Source organism: Lepidochelys kempii, chromosome 14, assembly GCF_965140285.1.
Source record: "Lepidochelys kempii isolate rLepKem1 chromosome 14, rLepKem1.hap1, whole genome shotgun sequence".
Lineage (NCBI taxonomy): Eukaryota > Metazoa > Chordata > Testudines > Cheloniidae > Lepidochelys > Lepidochelys kempii.
Genome location: NC_136393.1, coordinates 36,708,819 through 36,726,282, shown reverse-complemented (window position 1 = coordinate 36,726,282; position 17,464 = coordinate 36,708,819). Strand labels below are relative to the sequence as shown.

At 59.1% G+C, this 17,464-nt stretch overlaps 1 pseudogene; it reads right to left on the bottom strand.

The window, feature by feature from the left end:
* Positions 1 to 260: 260 nt before the first annotated feature.
* LOC140898170 (olfactory receptor 6Z7-like) lies at positions 261 to 1,959 on the bottom strand (annotated as a pseudogene).
* Positions 1,960 to 17,464: the final 15,505 nt, after the last annotated feature.

Below are 17,464 nucleotides of genomic sequence, written 5' to 3'. Positions count from 1 at the left end.
TTGTATCAGATGCCTAGAACTAGGGACCACCTCGTGTGTGCTTTCTGATAAAGGAATGGTCTAATCTAGGAAGTCATGCTAATGTGAATTCACATGAGGATTCTCAAGGAGATATATATATATATATATCCTGATAGATAGATAGATAGATAGATAGATAGATAGATAGATAGATAGATATCAGCGTTTGCAGGATCCCACCCTTTTATCATCTCAGACTGTCTCTATTTCAGTCTAAGAACTTTTTTTTAACATGCACCTTAGGTTATCTGGATTCTTGTGAAAGACAGAAGTTTCCTGACAGCTTTTCTCAGGGCCCCATTGACTTCTTTGTTTCTCAGCATGTAAATGAGGGGATTGACCAGGGGAGTCAGGACTGTGTAGAAGACAGAATATTTTGTTTAGATCTCTCATTCTGTTTGGTAGCATATACACAATGATGAGGGTCCCATAGAAAATTGTCACCACCGTGAGGTGAGAGGAGCAGGTGGAAAAGGCCTTTTGACTCCCAGTGGTGGAATTGATTCTCAGGATGGTTGTAATGGTACAAATATAGGATGTCAGGGTTAACAGAAAAGGGGGCAGTGAAAAGAGAGGAGAAGATGAGGGTCACAAGTTCTATCAGATAGGTATCGCTGCAGGAGAGTTTAATCATTGGGGTGAGATCACAAAAGAAATGGTACATTTCATTGGGGCCGCAAAAAGTTAGCTCTGATATCAAATACGTTGTTACAGAGCTAGCCAGAAAGCCACCTATCCAAGACACAGTTGCCAGATTGGTGCAGAACCTGCCATTCATAATCATTGCACAATGCAGTGGTTTGCATATTGCGAAATACTGATCACAAGACATTGAGGCTAGGAGATAACATTCTGTAGGTACAAGACCACTAAACAAAGAGGATGGCTCTAGACTGTTCTCAATGGTAGCAGATGACAGAACGAGGAGTAATGGTCTCAAGTTGCAGTGGGGGAGGTTTAGATTGGATATTAGGGGGAGGTTTAGATTGGCTATCCAAAGAGGATGGCTCTAGACTGTTCTCAATGGTAGCAGATGACAGAACGAGGAGTAATGGTCTCAAGTTGCAGTGGGGGAGGTTTAGATTGGATATTAGGAAAAACTTTTTCACTAAGAGGGTGGTGAAACACTGGAATGCATTACCTAGGGAGGTGGTAGAATCTCCTTCCTTAGAGGTTTTTAAGGTCAGGCTTGACAAAGCCCTGGCTGGGATGATTTAACTGGGAATTGGTCCTGCTTCAAGCAGGGGGTTGGACTAGATGACCTTCTGGGGTCCCTTCCAACCCTGATATTCTATGATTCTATGATTCTATGACAGGACTAGTTGGTTAAGCACCAGTGCTCTCCCTCGGAGGGAGAGACATCGGAATAGCCTCGTCCATTTCCGGAGCCATACTATCACCCAGCCCTCTAAATTTTGCCAGTTCTCCAGCGGGGAAGGGTGCGTGGCAGAAAGGTAAACGCCTAGGTAGAGCAGTGGACCTGCACTCCACCGGATGGTCTGAAGCGCGGGTGGGAGGGAGCTCACCTGCTGCCAGTCCTCCACCGCCAAGCCAGAGCTCTTGACCCAGTTGACTTGGGCGGAGGAGGCTGCCGAGTAGATGGCCTGGCAAGCCTTCACCCGCGCCAAGTCGCCCGAGTCCTGGACCACGAGGAGCACGTCATCGGCGTACACCGACAGGACCAGCCGCAGCTCTGGCTCCCGCAGCACCAACCCTGTCAACCTCCTGCGGAGGAGACAGAGGAAAGGCTTGATCACCAGAGCGTACTGCTGGCCTGAGAGGGGGCACCCCGCCGCACTCCTTGCCCAAAACTGACTGGCTCGATCAGGGTCCAGTTGAGCCTAACCAAACACTCCGCGTAGGCATACAGCACCCGGAGAAAACTCACAAACTGAGGTCCGAATCCAAACGCCTGCAGAATGCTCAGGAGGTACTCATGGTCTACTCTATTGAACGCCTTCTCCTGATCGAGAGACAGGAGGGCGAACGACAGACCGTCTCTTCGCCCGAGTTCCAAAAGGTCTTGGACTAGAAATAGGTTGTCAAAAATGCTGCGACCCGGGACAGTATAGGTCTGGTCTGGGTGGATCACGTCCGCCATCACGGACCCTAGCCGCAGCGAGATTGCTTTCGCTATGATTTTCTAGTCCGTGCTAAGGAGTGAGACGGGATGCCAGTTTCGTAAATCGCGGAGGTCCCCCCTCTTCAGTAACAAGGCGAGCACTGCTCGCCTGCACGAAAGAGGGAAGACCCAGCCCTGCAAAGACTCAGCCCACACAGTGGCTAGGTCTGGGCCAAGGATGTCCCAGAACGCGCGGTAGAACTCCACGGTCAGCCCGTCCATGCCTGGAGATTTATTGGTGGGCATGCGACGGAGGGCTTCCGAGAACTCGGCCAGGGTGAGAGGCAGCTCGAGTCAGTCTCGGTCGCCCACGCTGACCGTGGGGAGTTCCTCCCAGAGCACCCTGCAAGCGCCAGGATCGGTCGGATCCAGGGAGAAGAGGCTTGTGTACAAGTCACGGGCCCTCCCACACATCTCCTCCGGATCCGTGAGGGGGGCGCCGTCTTCTGCTAGAAGGCAGGTGACGTGTTTCTTGGCCCCCCTCGTTTTCTCCAGGGCGTAGAAGAAACGGGAGCCGCGATCCATCTCCTGAACGAGGCGGACGCGGGATCGAACAAAGGCACCTCGGGCCCGATGTTCCTCGAGGTCCTGGAGCTCCTCCCGCTTCTCCCGGCATGCTCCGCAGAGGAACGGATCCTTGGGGCTGGCGGCCAGACACCTATCCATCTCTAAGACCTCCCGTTCCAACTGCCCTCTCGCTGCATTCCTCCGTCGGCTGGTGCCCCGGGTGTAGTCACGGCAGAAGAGCTTGGCGCGCACCTTCCCTAGATCCCACCGTTGCCGCGCTGAGGGAAAGGCACGCTGCTGCTCTTGCCAGGCCAGCCAAAACTCCTGGAAGGACGTCACGAAGCCCTCATCCTCCAACAGGCTGTTGTTAAAGTGCCAATAGGCCGGCCCCGGCCTCTCTGCACGGAGGGAGGCTGTTATGGTGGCTAAATGATGGACGGAAAATGGGGTCGGCCGAATGTTGGAGGAGTGGGCCTGTGAAAGATGGAAACGGGATAAATAAATACGGTCCAAATGAGAGTTGTGTGACCAATGGGCCTCCACCCGGACAAAGGTGAACATGGAAGTGTCATCTGGGTGATGGTCACGCCAGACGTCCACTAGGGAGTGATGTTCGACTATTCCTCGGAGAATGTTGCGGCGGCCAGGCTCAGCTTGGCCCCTGAGCGGTCTCGTTCCTCGAGGGTGATGTTAAAGTCCCCTCCAAGGACTAGGCACTCGTGAGAATCTAGGGTGCCGAGGAAGTCGGACACCTGCTGATAGAATTGTGGCCATTTCGGGCTCATTGTCGGGGCACAGATATTAACAAAGTTGACCACGAGCCCCTCCATATGGACTCGGAGATGCAGCAGGTGGCCCGGCATGGCCTCAGTGACCCCTAGCACCTCGGGCCATAGGTTGGGGGAGAACAGAGTCGCCACTCCAGCTTGCCACATCGTGAAGTGGCTAAAGTAGACCCCTCCCCCCATTCCAGCTGCCAGCTGTCCTCTGCGGTCAGATCTGTATGGGTCTCCTGCAGGAAAACTACAGAGAACCCCCCTTCCCAAAGGTAAGAGAGCACCTGGGACCTGCGGAGAGCCATCCTACAGCCCCTGGTGTTCAAAGTTGCGATAATGAGAGGCGTCATGCAAAGGGCTGGGGGGGGGGTGGGGGTTCCTTATTGGCGGAGGTGTTTGCGGCCCTCGGTGGGTCGCGCAGCAATCCGTGACCCATCCCGTAAGTGAGTAGATCATTACGGAAGCCGCGGGCCCGCCCGTAGGCCGCAGCACCGTGTTTTCCTTGCCCTCTACCCTCCTTTATAAGGGCCCTTGTGGCCTGGAGGATTTGATCAAAGTCCCCCCATAGCTGGAGAGCCAGCTGTACCCTGTTGTGGGCGCCACGGATGTTTTCTAAAAACTTCCACAATGCATTTCGCAGCTCATGGGGGGGTGCGGTTACGATTTCTGGGTTGTTCCCTGGTGGGGCTCTTGATGCAGCCTCGTGGTCCGCTGAGGCAGGCAGGCAGGGTGCGGACCACCGACGGGGCATCTGACAGGTTAAAGTTATTAGGTCCATCTCACACCTTGGGGTAGAAGGGGATGGCGGAGGGAAAATTGCAGCTCCTAATGGGTCATGGCAGGAAAATGCAAAGGCTGCTCCCTGGGGGGAATCCGCAAATAATGGGAAAGAAATAACCCCAGGGGTGGCAGTAGCATTGCAGGAGGAGGTGGATTGGGCAGGGACAGGGGTGGGGGCGGGGGCAGAGGCAAGGCTCTGGGCTTCGGGAGGCAAGCAGTTGAAAAGTGGTGCCTCCTGAGCAGATTCGAGGGTTGAGGGGTGGGGGAGAGGGCTCCCAGTGATGCTAGGCGCAGGCTCTATGGTGGATTTGGCGGCCATGGCATCAGGTGGTGGACCACCTTCTGTAGGGTGCCCACCTTGGAAGGTGGTTAGGGGGAGGGAGCATGGGGAAAAGGGAACTGGGGTGAGGTTGCCCAGGTCGAGGCCAGCCGGCAGTAGATCATCCTCTCCCTGGGTGACCGGGGTCAAACCTAGGCCTCAATCTCCTCATACATGGAGGAGAGGTCGTCTTCTGCTACCCCGGGGGCCTCTCCTCTGGGGCCTGCCTCGACGGTCGCTTTGGGGTTCGCGGGGGGTTCGGGTGGTATCCGGGTAGAAGGGGCTTCCTCAGGGGTCTCGGAGGGGAGGGTCTCCCATGGAGGGGAGATTCTACCCTCCAATGCCATTCTGTTTTCCCCTCCCGACACTGGCAGATGGGTCTGACTTGTGGGCATAGCGGAAGGCTTAGTATCAGTGCCTACCTTCCTGGTCTTCCAGGGGGCCTCCGCATCGGATGGGTGCAGAAGAGCTCGAGCCTTCCGCTTGCCTCGCTTCCGCTGGACTAGGGTCCAGCCCTCCATAGCATCTTCTGGGGGTTGGTTAGCAGGGGTCGTGTCAGTGGGCAGAGGTGATGGTTCAGAGGTTCGGGGGGGTAACGGTGAGGCAGCATGGGGGGCGGGGGGTTCTCCTTGGGGCGGGCCCTCTCCTATACCTGGTAATATCTTTGCTGCACCCTCCTCCATAGGCTCTGCTGGATTGTTGATAGCAAGGGTGGGACTCCCTTGCTCGTCTGGGTGTTGTAGGAGAGGTGTCTCTTGGGCCCGGATGGGAGCAGCGGTGGATTGGGCAGGAGGAGAGGTGGTTTCAGGTGCCGGGCGGCCAGTGGCATCGGCAAAGATGGAGCCGACGTCCTGCTGGGCCTCGGGGGTCTCGGGTGCCCCTCTCAGCTGGGTCAAAGGGCAGTCTCTTCGGACATGCCCCGCTGAGCGGCAGAGGTAGCACCGGGCTTCTCCCGTGGAATAAAAGACCCGAAAGCGGGCTCCCTGATAGGGGACTAGGAAGGACCCCTCGAGTGCCTCGCTGTCACGCGCCGCCGCCGGTGGTAGAAGCTGCACTTGCCGGCGGAACGAGAGGACGTGACGGAGGGTGGGGTCCTTGCAGCCCAACGGGAGAGGGCTGATGACAGAGACAAGTTTCCCCAGGGAGGAGAGAGCGGATAAGAGGGCGGCATTGGGTAGAAAGGGAGGGCCGGACGTGAGGACTAGGTGAACGCCAAGGTCCTCTAGTGGCTCCTGGGGGACAAACACCCCCCGCACAGCCAGGCCCTTCTCCACTGCCTCCTGGGTGGTAGCCTCCGATGCTAAGAAAAAGACGACCTTCCCGTACATTTTTGGAGGCCGCCACAATAGCCGTGGGTCCTACCACCCTCGTCAACGCCTGTACGTATATCTCCACGTGGGGCAAGGCGGGGACCAGGAGGCAACGGACGCCATGCTTCCTGGTCATGGTGGGAAAGGGGCCCCGGCCGCTATTGATGGTAGCGGAGGCGGTGGGTGGGCGAGATGACGAGGTGGCAGGCGGGGGGGGGGGCGTGCCACCATCCGGGCGTACGTCCTGGGGGCCGGGGGAGGGACGCTCGCAGAGCTGGTGGAGGGAACAGCAGGGAGCGACGCCATGTTCGATGACGAGGCCACAGCGGTGGGGGCAGCCCCTGCCATGGAGGGCCTGGTGGTTTTAGCGGGGCCCTTTCCTTTCTTCATACCCTGGCCCTTCCGGCCAACTGGGGGGTTTTCCTAGAGTCTGAGGGGGCGGTGAACGTTGCAGTGGCAGTAATCATAGAATCATAGAATAGAATCATAGAATATCAGGGTTGGAAGGGACCTCAGGAGGTCATCTAGTCCAACCCCCTGCTCAAAGCAGGACCAATCCCCAATTAAATCGGCCCCGGTCTCTCTACACGGAGGGAGACCATTATGGTGACTAAATGATGGTCGGAGAATGGGGCCGGCCGAATGTTGGAGGAGTGGGCCTGTGAAAGATGGAAACGGGATAGGTAAACACGATCCAACTGAGAGTGGTGTGACCGATAGGCCTCCACCTGGACAAAAGTGAATGTGGAAGTGTCATCTGGGTGATGGTCATGCCAGACGTCCACTAGGGAGTGATATTCAACTATTCCTCGGAGAATATTCGCGGTGGCCAGGCTCAGCTTGGCCCCGAGCAGTCCCGTTCCTCGAGGGTGGTGTTAAAGTCCCCTCCCAGGACCAGGCACTCGTGCGAATCTAGGGTGCCGAGAAAGTCGGACACCGCTGATAGAATTGTGGCCGCTTTGAGCTCATTTGTGGGGCATAGATGTTAACAAGATTGACCACGAGCCCCTCCATACAGACTCGAAGGTGCAGCAGGTGGCCCGGCATGGCCTCAGTGACCCCTAGCACCTCAGGCCATAGGTTGGGGGAGAACAGGGTTGCCACTCCAGCTTGCCAAGTCGTGAAGTGGCTAAAGTATATCCCGTCCCCCCACTCCAGCCGCCACCTGTCTTCGGCGGTCGGGTCCGTATGGGTCTCCTGCAGGAAAACTACAGAGTACCCCCCTTCCTGAAGGTAAGAGAGCACCTGGGACCTGCGGAGAGACATCCTACAGCCGCAGCTCATGGGGGGGTGGGATTACAATTTCTGGGGTATTCCCTGGTGGGGTTCTTAATACAGCCTTGTGGTCCGCTAAGGCAGGTAGACAGGGTGCGGACCACCGACGGGGTGTCTGACAGGCTGGGGTTATTAAATTCATTTCACGCTTTGGGGTGGAGGGGGATGGAAGGGAAAAAATTGCAACTCCTAATGGGTCGCGACTAGAAAGTGCAAAGACTGCTCCCTGGGGGGAATCTGCGAAAGGCAGGAAGGAAATAACCCCAGGGGCGGCATTAGCATTGCAGGAGGAGGGGAATTGGGCAGGGACAGGGGTGGGGGCAGGGGCAGGGGCAGGGGTAAGGCTCTGGGGTTCAGGAGGCAAGCAGCTAAAGGAAAGTGCCTCCTGAGCAGAGTCAAGGGTTAAGGGGTAAGGGAGGGGGCTCCCAATAATGCTAGGCACTGGCTCCGTGGTGGTCTTGGCGGCCATGGCATCAGGTGGTGGACCACCTTCTGCAGGGTGCTCACCCGGGAAGGTAACTAGGGGGAGGGAGCATGGGGAAAGGGAGGCTGGGGTAAGGTTGCCCAGCTCGAGGCCAGCCGGCAGTAGATCATCCTCTCCCTGGGTGACCGAGGTCAAATCTAGGGCCTCAATCTCCACATACACGGAGGAGAGGCCAGCTCCTGCTACCCTGGGGGCCTCTCCTCTAGGGCCCGCCTCAACGGTTGCCTCGGGGTCTGCGGGGAATTTGGGTGGTATCCAGACAGAAGGGGCGTCCTCAGGAGTCTCGGAGGGGAGGGTCTCCCATGGAGGGGGGATTCTGCCCTCCAATGCCAGTCTGTCTTCCTCTCCCAACACCAGTGGATGGATCTCACTTGTGGCCGTAGCGGGAGGCTCAATATCAGTGCCTCCTTTCCTGGTCTTCCAGGGGGCTTCCGCGTCAGATGGATGCAGCGGAGCTCGAGCCTTCCACTTGCCTCACTTCTCCTGGACTAGGGTCCAGCCCTCCATAGCGTCTTCTGGGGGTTGGTTAGCAGGGGTCGTGTCGGGGGGCAGAGGTGATGGTTCAGGGGTTCGGGGGGGTAGCGGTGAGGCAGCATGAGGGGCGGGGGATTCTCCTTGGGGCGGGCCCTCTCCTGTACACGGTAATATCCTTGCCACACCCTCCTCCATAGGCTCTGCCGGATTGGTAATAGTAAGGGTGGAACTCCCTTGCTCGCCCGGGCATTGTAGGGAAGGTATCTCTTGGGCCCGGATGGGAGCAGCGATGGGTCGAGTAGGAGGAGGGTTGGTTTCAGGTGCCGGGCAGCCAGGGGTGTCAGCAACGACGGGGCCGATGTCCTGCCGGGTCTCGGGGGTCTCGGGTGCTCCTCCCCGCCGGGCCAAAGGGCAGTCTCTGCGGACATGCCCCTCTGAGCAGCAGAGGTAGCACCTGGCCTCTCCAGTGGAGTAAAAGACCCGATAGCGGGCTCCCTGGTAGGGGACTAGGAAAGACCCCTCGAGCGCCTCTCCGTCACGCGCCCCTGCCGGTGGTAGGAGCTGCACTTGCCGGCGGAACGAAAGGATGTGACGGAGGATGGGGTCCTTGCAGCCCAACGGGAGAGGGCTGATGACAGAGACAAGTTTCCCCAGGGTGGAGAGAGCGGGTAACAGGGCAAAATTGGGTAAAAAGGGAGGAACGGAGGTGAGGACGAGGCGACGCCCAGGTCTTCTAGCGGCTCTAGGGGGACAAACACCCCCCCTACCGTCAGGCCCCTCTCCACCGCCTCCTGGGCGGCAGCCTCCGAAGCTAAGAAGAAAACGACCTTCCCATACGTCTTGGAAGCTGCCACAATAGCCGTGGGTCCTACCACCTTCACCAACGCCTGCACGTATGTCTCCACGTGGGGTGAGGTGGGCACCAGGAGGCAACGGACACCGTGCCTCTTGGTCAAGGTGGGGAAAGGGCCCCGGCCGCTGGTGATGGTAGCGCAGGCAGGGGGTGGGCGAGATGACGAGGCGGCAGGCAGGGGGGAGCCCGTCACGGGGCCGGGGGAGGTACATTCGCAGAGCTGGTGGAGGGAAATGCAGGGAGGGGCGCCACGGTCAATGACTAGGCCACAGCCGTGGGGGCAGCCCCTACCATGAAGGGCCTAATGGTTTTAGCACGGCCCTTTCCTTTCTTCCCGCCCTGGCCTTTCCGGCCAGCTGGGGGGGGTCCTAGAATCTCGGGGGGGGTGGGCAGTGGGCGCAGCAGTGGCAGTAATCACCCCGGTGCCTCCTGCTGCCGGTGCCCCAGCCAGGGGAGTGGCAAGTATTTTAACAATAGTGGTGGTGGGGGCCTTGGGGGTCGGGCAGGGGTGGGGGAGGGACAGCTGATATTGTTAGAGGGGCCTCGCCCCTCTCATTCCCTGCCATTGTGAGCAGGGAGAGAAGGGGAGACACCGGAAGGAGGAGGGGGGAGGGGGAAGCAGATTAACCGCTCCTTCCTCCTGGGCTGCAGGCGGGGTGGGGGGGAAATTCCAAATGGTTTGGACTGGGAGGGGAGGAATAACAGAAATTGGGGTCCAGTGATAGGGGCAAGCTGTGGAATAAGCAGTCCAAGGGGGGGGCGTGTAGACCCACGCATGTTTGTCCAGAGTCTCGTTTGGTCGACTGTTAAGTCTGGTCCGAAAGGCAAAGTTCAAAGCAAACAGCTGGATCCAAAGGCAGATGGCAGGTTGCCAGCAGGGACGGACGGCAGGGGGGCCGTGACAGTTGTAGTAATGGTGGGGCGGGTTAGGGGCACCGATGGATTGGGGGGCAGCTCCGTGCCACACCCCATGTGCCACCACAGATGCAATTAAAACACAGTCAAATTCCCCCCACAAGAGTATAATTCAAAAAATTACTCAGTCTTACGGCCCTCTTCACGATGATTTGTAGTTTCCCTGGGTGATTTCTTCTCCAGCTTGTTGGCTGTGTACCAAGGCTTCCGACGGGCTGAGATAAGAAAGGAATTCCAAACAGACAGCAAAACAGCTGGGTCTGGGGGTTTCCACTCCCCCCTCCGGCTAGCAAAATCGGCAATCTTCCCCCCCCTCCTCCGGGGGGTTCAGCTGAGGCAAATAGCTGCGCCCGAAAGCAGGCATGGGGGGGGGGGGGGCGGGTGCTGGCGGCAAGCTGGAGGCCCTCCAGTACATAAACGGCAAGAAAAAAAAGCAACAAAAAATCAAACCAAAACAAAAAGCATCTGGCCCGGTCGGAGGGGGGAACTAAGACAGGTTCAAAAAGTAAGAAAAATCCAGGCCAGGGGGCTTTAGGAGAGAATAGAAAGCAGATAGCTGAGGAGCAAGCAAAGAACATTCCGTTTCCCAACAGGGAAGGTTTTTTTTTTTTTTTTGAAACAGAAAGAAAGTTTATTGGTAACGCTTACAGAATTACCAAAGGAAACAAAACAACTATGCAACAAAACAACGCAATCAGAAGGTATAACACAGCAGCTTTCAGGAGGGAGAAGTGTTCAGGCTAGCCTGGGCCCAGAGCGGGGGGCTTCCTCGACACTCGTGGTCTTCCACCCTCCTGAGTTACCTGGTGGCCTAGAGCGGGGGGGCTTCCTCGACACTCGTGGTCTTCCACCCCCTCGAGTTACCCAGTGCCGCGCCCAGTGTCACCGATCCTCCCTCTCCTGAGAGTGCCCGGTAAGATGGGCACGGCTGCGGGGTGGGCAGTTTGGGGGGGGGGTAGACACCCATGTATTATAGGACCCCTCCTAGATGACAGGAATGATGGTATCCACAGCGGCAACGGCTGGGGCTGGCGTCTCTCGCTCTTCCCCTCAATCAAAGGGTCAGACGGAGGGAACCGGACGGGGTCACTGAGCAGAGAACCCCAGACAGCGCCCACTGCTCCTCGAAGGCTTCAAGGGAGTCGGTGGACGCCGCCCAGAGGAACTCCACCCGGATACGTGAGTGTACTGAGGACCGGAAAACGGCCCCACAATCGCAGGACGTTTCATGGGCCAACCTCCTCTCTCTGGTTTTATAAATGGCTGTTTTAGCCAAAGCTAGGAGGAGGTTGACCAGAAGATCCCGCGACTTTGTGGGGCCACGGATGGGAAGAGTATAGATAAAAAGGTGGGGGGAAAAATGAAGCCAGAAGCGTAATAGGATATTTGTGAGGAGCCGGAAAAGGGGCTGCAATCTGGCACACTCTAAATACACGTGCACCAGGGTTTCCCTCACATTACAGAAAGGACAAGTGTCCGGAATGGGGGTAAACCGTGTCAAAAACACGCCCGTGCTCACAGCACCGTGAAGGAGCTGCCAACTGATGTCCCCGACGGGCCTTGGGACCAGGGTGGAATACAGGCTGGCCCACCGAGGTTGCTCACCCTCCAAAGGTGGCAGGAGATCCCGCCACTTTGTATCGGGGCGGGACACCAGGGTGTGGGCGTGAAGGGTGTGAAGCGTAAGTGTATATAAGTATTTCCGTGAAGCAATTTGAAAGCTAACCGGCTGCAGTTTGTGCAGCCGGCTTGCAGTGAAAGGGTGAGGGGTTTGTTGGGATCTACGGGGTGGGGGCACGATGGAAAGGTCCGGCGGGCCTGGGGTAAGGGATGGGCGGGGTGCGCCCTCGCACAAGGCTCGGCTAACATAAGCCCGAGCAGCGGGGGTCAAGGCGGCCTTCACCTCCTGAAGTACGCACCGGGGGGTACGGAGGCTGGAGAGCCCCATGCGCCGAGCGAGCATCAGGGGATCCAGCCAGTCTCTCCGGTCGCAGTCCAGGAGGTCTCCGACCCTCGTAACTTCCGCCAGGACCAACCTCTGGCGCACCGAGCTGGACTCCGCCACCTGCACACGGAGCTGGGGGTTGTGTAGCAGGGGCTCCGTGAGGAGATCTGCCCCCACGGTGGCCACCACGGACCTGGTTGTTAGAAACAATTTCCAGGTCCGGAGGAGGTCCTGGTAGAAGGCCGGCAGCCCGGAGAGGTCTCGCGGAAAACCCCTCGGAGAAAGATAAAAGAGCTGCCGGTCATATCGAAGCCCTTGGAAACGGCGCAGGAAGGCGTGCGCCAGTATGCTCCATGCCGAACTACTTGCACTATAAAAGAGCCTCTGCAGGGCCTGGAGGCGGAAAACGCGGACCTGAGTGTACAGACACTTCAGGCCCTGCCCTCCTTCCTTCAGAGGTAGATGAAGAACTCCAACAGGGGCCCAGTGCATTCCTGACCAGAAGAACTCTAGAATCAATCTCCGGAGGTGGGTCAGGAAACCCGGGGCCAGAGCCAGGGTGTTGAGCCTGTACCAGAGCGTGGACAGGACTAGTTGGTTAAGCACCAGTGCTCTCCCTCGGAGGGAGAGACATCGGAGTAGCCTCGTCCATCTCCGGATCCGCTCTATCACCCCGCCCTCTAAATTTTGCCAGTTCTCCGGCGGGGAAGGATGCGTGGCGGAAAGGTAAACGCCGAGATAGAGCAGTGGACCCGCACTCCACCGGATGGTCTGAAGTGCGGGTGGGAGGGAGCTCACCTGCCGCCAGTCCCCCACCGCCAAGCCAGAGCTCTTGACCCAGTTGACTCGGGCAGAGGAGGCTGCCGAATAGATGGCTTGGCATGCCTCCACTCGCGCCAGGTCGTCCGGGTCCTGGACCACGAGGAGTACGTCATCGGCGTACGCCGACAGGACCAGCCGCAGCTCCGGCTCCCGCAGCACCAACCCTGTCATCCTCCTGTGGAGGAGACAGAGGAAAGGCTCGATTGCCAGAGCATACAACTGGCCCGAGAGGGGGCACCCCTGCCGCACTCCTCGCCCGAAGCTGACCGGTTCACTCTGGGTCCAGTTGAGCCTAACCAAACACTCTGCGGAGGCATACAGCACCCGGAGAAAACTCACAAACTGAGGTCCAAATCCAAACGCCTGCAGAGTGCTCAGGAGGTACCCATGGTCTACTCTATCGAACGCCTTCTCCTGATCAAGAGACAGGAGGGCGAACGATAGACCATCTCTCCGCCCGAGTTCCAAAAGGTGTCGGACTAGAAAGAGGTTGTCGAAAATGCTGCGACCCGGGACAGTATAGGTCTGGTCTGGGTGGACCACGTCCGCCATCACGGACCCTAGCCGCAGCGAGATTGCTTTCGCTACGATTTTGTAATCCGTGCTAAGGAGTGAGACGGGACGCCAGTTTCGTAGATCGCGGAGGTCCCCCTTCTTCGGTAGCAAAGCGAGCACCGCTCGCCTGCATGACATAGGGAGGACCCCACTCTGCAAGGACTCAGCCCAGATGGTGACTAGGTCTGGGCCGAGAATGTCCCAGAACGCGCGGTAAAACTCCACGGTCAGCCCGTCCATGCCCGGAGATTTATTGGTGGGCATGCGACGGAGGGCTTCCGAGAACTCGGCCAGCGTGAGAGGCAGCTCTAGTCGGTCTCGGTCGCCCACGCTGACCGTGGGGAGTTCCTCCCAGAGCACCTCGCAAGCGTCAGGATCGGTCAGGTCCGGGGAGAAAAGGCTTGTGTAGAAGTCACGGGCCCTCCCACACATCTCCTCCGGATCCGTGAGGGGGGTGCCGTCTTCCGCAAGAGGGCAGGTGACGTGTTTCTTGGCCCCCCTCGTTTTCTCCAGGGCATAGAAGAAGCGGGAGCCGCGGTCCATCTCCCGAAGGAGGCGGATGTGGGATCAAACGAAGGCACCTCGGGCCTGGTGGTCCTCCAGGGCCCGGAGCTCCTCCCGCTTCTCCCGGCACGCTCCGCAGAGGGACGGGTCCTCGGGATCGGCGGCCAGGCGCCTCTCCATCTCTAAGACCTCCCGTTCCAGCTGCTCTATCGCCGCATTTCGCCATCGGCTGGTGCCCCGGGTGTAGTCACGGCAGAAGAGCTTGACGCGCACCTTCCCGAGATCCCACCATCGCCGCACCGAGGGAAAGGAACGCCACTGCTCTCGCCAGGCCAGCCAAAACTCCCGGAAGGACATCACAAAGCTCTCGTCCTCCAACAGGCTGTTATTAAAGTGCCAATAGGCCGGCCCCGGTCTCTCTGCACGGAGGGAAACCGTTACAGCGACTAAATAATGATCGGAGAATGGGGCCGGCCAAATGGCGGAGGAGTGGGCCTGTGAAAGATGGAAACGGGATAAATAAATACGGTCCAAGCGAGAGTGGTGTGACCGATGGGCCTCCACCCGGACAAAGGTGAACGTGGAGGTGTCATCTGGGTGATGGTCACGCCAGACGTCCACTAGGGAGTGATGGTTGACTATCCCTTGGAGAATATTCGCAGCGGCTGGACTCGGTTCGGCCCCTGAGCGGTCCCGTTCCTCGAGGGTGGTGTTAAAGTCCCCTCCCAGGACCAGGCACTCGTGCGAATCCAGGGTGCCAAGAAAGTCGGACACCTGCTGATAAAATTGTGGCCGCCTGGAGCTCATTTGCGGGGCATAGATGTTAACAAGATTAACCACAAGCCCCTCCATACGGACTCGAAGGTGCAGCACGTGGCCCGGCACGGCCTCATTAACCCCTAGCACCTCAGGCCGTAGGTTGGGGGAGAATAGGGTTGCCACTCCAGCCTGCCAGGTCGCAAAGTGGCTAAAGTATACCCCGTCCCCCCACTCCAGCCGCCACCTGTCCTCGGCGGCCGGGTCCGTATGGGTCTCCTGCAGGAAAACTACAGAGTACCTCCCCTCCCGAAGGTAAGAGAGCACCTGGGACCTGCGGAGAGCCATCCTGCAGCCCCTGGTATTCAGGGTCGCAATAATAAGAGGCGTCATACGGAGGGCTGGGGGGGTGGGGGTCTCGTATTGGCGGGGGGGTTCAGGGCCCCCGGCGGGTTGCACAGCAACCCATGACCCATCCCGTGGGTGAGTAGATCGTGTCGGAAGCTGCGGGCTCGCTTGTAGGCCGCAGCACCGCGCTTTCCTTGCCCCCTGCCCTCCTTTATAAGGGCCCTTGTGGCCTGGAGGAGTTGATCAAAGTCCCCCCATAGCCGAAGAGCCAGCTGTGCCCTATCGCGGGCGCCACGGAAGTGCTCTAGGAACTTCCGTAGCGCATGCCGCAGCTCATGGGGGGGTGGGGTTACAATTCCCGAGGTATTCCCTAATGGGCCTCTTAATACAGCCTCGTGGTCCGCTAAAGCAGGTAGACAGGGTGCAGACCACCGACGGGGCGTCTGACAGGCTGGGGTTATTAAATTCATTTCACGCCTTGGGGTGGAGGGGGATGGCAGGGGAAAAATTGCCACTCCTAATGGGTCGCGACTAGAAAGTGCAAAGACTTTTCCCTGGGGGGAGTCTGCAAAAGGCGGAAAGGAAATAACCCCAGGGGCGGCATTAACATTGCAGGAGGAGGGACCTTGGGCAGGGGCAGGGGTGGGGGCAGGGGCAGGGGTAAGGCTCTGGGGTGCAGGAGGCAAGCAGCTAAAGGAAAGTGCCTCCTGAGCAGAGTCAAGGGTTAAGGGGTAAGGGGAGGGGCTCCCAATAATGCTAGGTGCTGGCTCCATGGTGGTCTTAGCGGTCATGGCATCAGGTGGTGGACCGCCTCCTGCAGGGTGCTCACCCGGGAAGGCAAATAGGGGGAGGGAGCATGGGGAAAGGGAGGCTGGGGTAAGGCTGCCCAGCTCGAGGCCAGCCGGCAGCAAATCATCCCCTCCCTGGGTGACCGGGGTCAAATCTAGGGCCTCAATCTCCGCATACACGGAGGAGAGGCCAACTCCTGCCACCTCGGGGGCCTCTCCTCTAGGGCCCGCCTCAACGGCCGCCTCGGGGTCCGCAGGGGGTTCGGGTAGCGTCTAGGCAGAAGGGGTGTCCTCAGAAGTCTCGGAGGGGAGGGTCTCCCGTGGAGGGGGGATTCTGTCCTCCAATGCCAGTCCGTCTTCCCCTCCCGACACCGGCGGATGGATCTCGCTCGCGGCCGTGGCGGGAGGCTCGATAGCAGTGCCTCCTTTCCTGGTCTTCCGGGGGGCTTCCGCGTCGGGTGGATGCAGCGGAGCTCGAGCCTTCCGCTTGCCTCACTTCCCCTGGACTAGGGTCCAGCCCTCCATAGCATCATCTGGGGGCTGGTTAGCAGGGGTCGTGTCGGGGGGCGGAGGCGACGGTTTAGGGGTTCGGGGAGGTAGCGGTGGGGCAACATGAGGGTTGGGGGCTTCTCCTTGGGGAGGGCCCTCTCTTGTACCCGATAATATCCTTGCCACACCCTCCTCCATGGGCTCTATTGGGTTGGTACTAGCAAGGGTGGAAACCCCTTGCTTGCCTGGGCATTGTAGGGAAGGTAGCTCTTGGGCCCGGACGGGAGCAGCGATGGGTCGAGTAGGAGGAGGGTTGGTTTCAGGTACTGGGCAGCCAGGGGCGTCGGCAGCGACGGGGCCGATGTCCTGCCGGGTCTCGGGGGTTTCGGGTGCCCCTCCCCCCCGAGCCAAAGGGCAGTCTCTGCGGACATGCCCCGCTGAGCGTCAGAGGTAGCACCGGGCCTCTCCGGTAGAATAAAAGACCTGATAGCGGGCTCCCTCATAGGGGACTAGAAAGGACCCCTCAAGCGCCTCTCCGTCACGCGCCCCTGCCGGTGGTAGGAGCTGCACTTGCCGGCGGAACGAAAAAATGTGACGGAGGGTGGGGTCCTTGCAGCCCAACGGGAGAGGGCTGATGACAGAAACAAGTTTCCCCAGGGTGGAAAGAGCGGGTAACAGGGCAGCATTGGGTAAGAAGGGAGGAACGGAGGTAAGGACGAGGCGAACGCCCAGGTCTTCTAACGGTTCTAGGGGGACAAACACCCCCCCCCCCCACCGTCAGGCCCCTCTCCACCGCCTCCTGGGCGGCATCCTCCGAGGCTAAGAAGAAAACGACCTTCCCATACATCTTGGAGGCCGCCACAATAGCCGTGGGTCCTACCACCTTCGCCAACGCCTGCACGTATGTCTCCACGTGGGGTGAGGTGGGCACCAGGAGGCAACGGACGCCGTGCTTCCTGGTCAAGGCGGGGAAAGGGCCTCGGCCGCTGGTGATGGTGGCGGAGGCAGGGGGGGGCGGGATGACGAGGCGGCAGGCAGCGGGGAGCCCGCTGCCGCCCGGGCATACGTCCTGGGGGCCGGGGGAGGGACAATCGCAGAGCTGGTGGAGGGAAACGCTGGGAGGGGCGCCACGGATGATGACGAGGCTGCAGCGGTGGGGGCAGCCCCTGCCATGGAGGGCTCAGTGGTTTTAGCGGGGCCCTTTCCTTTCCACCCGCCCTGGCCCTTCCGGCGAACCGGGGGGGGTTTCCTAGAATCTGGGGGGGGTGATGGGTGCAGCAGCAGCAGCAGCAATCACCCTGGTGCCTCCTGCTACCGGTGCCCCAGCAGGGGGGGTGGCAAGTACCTTAACAATAGTAGTAGGGGGGGAACCTTGGGGGTCGGGCAGGGGTGGTGGTGGGGAAGGGACAACTAATTTTATT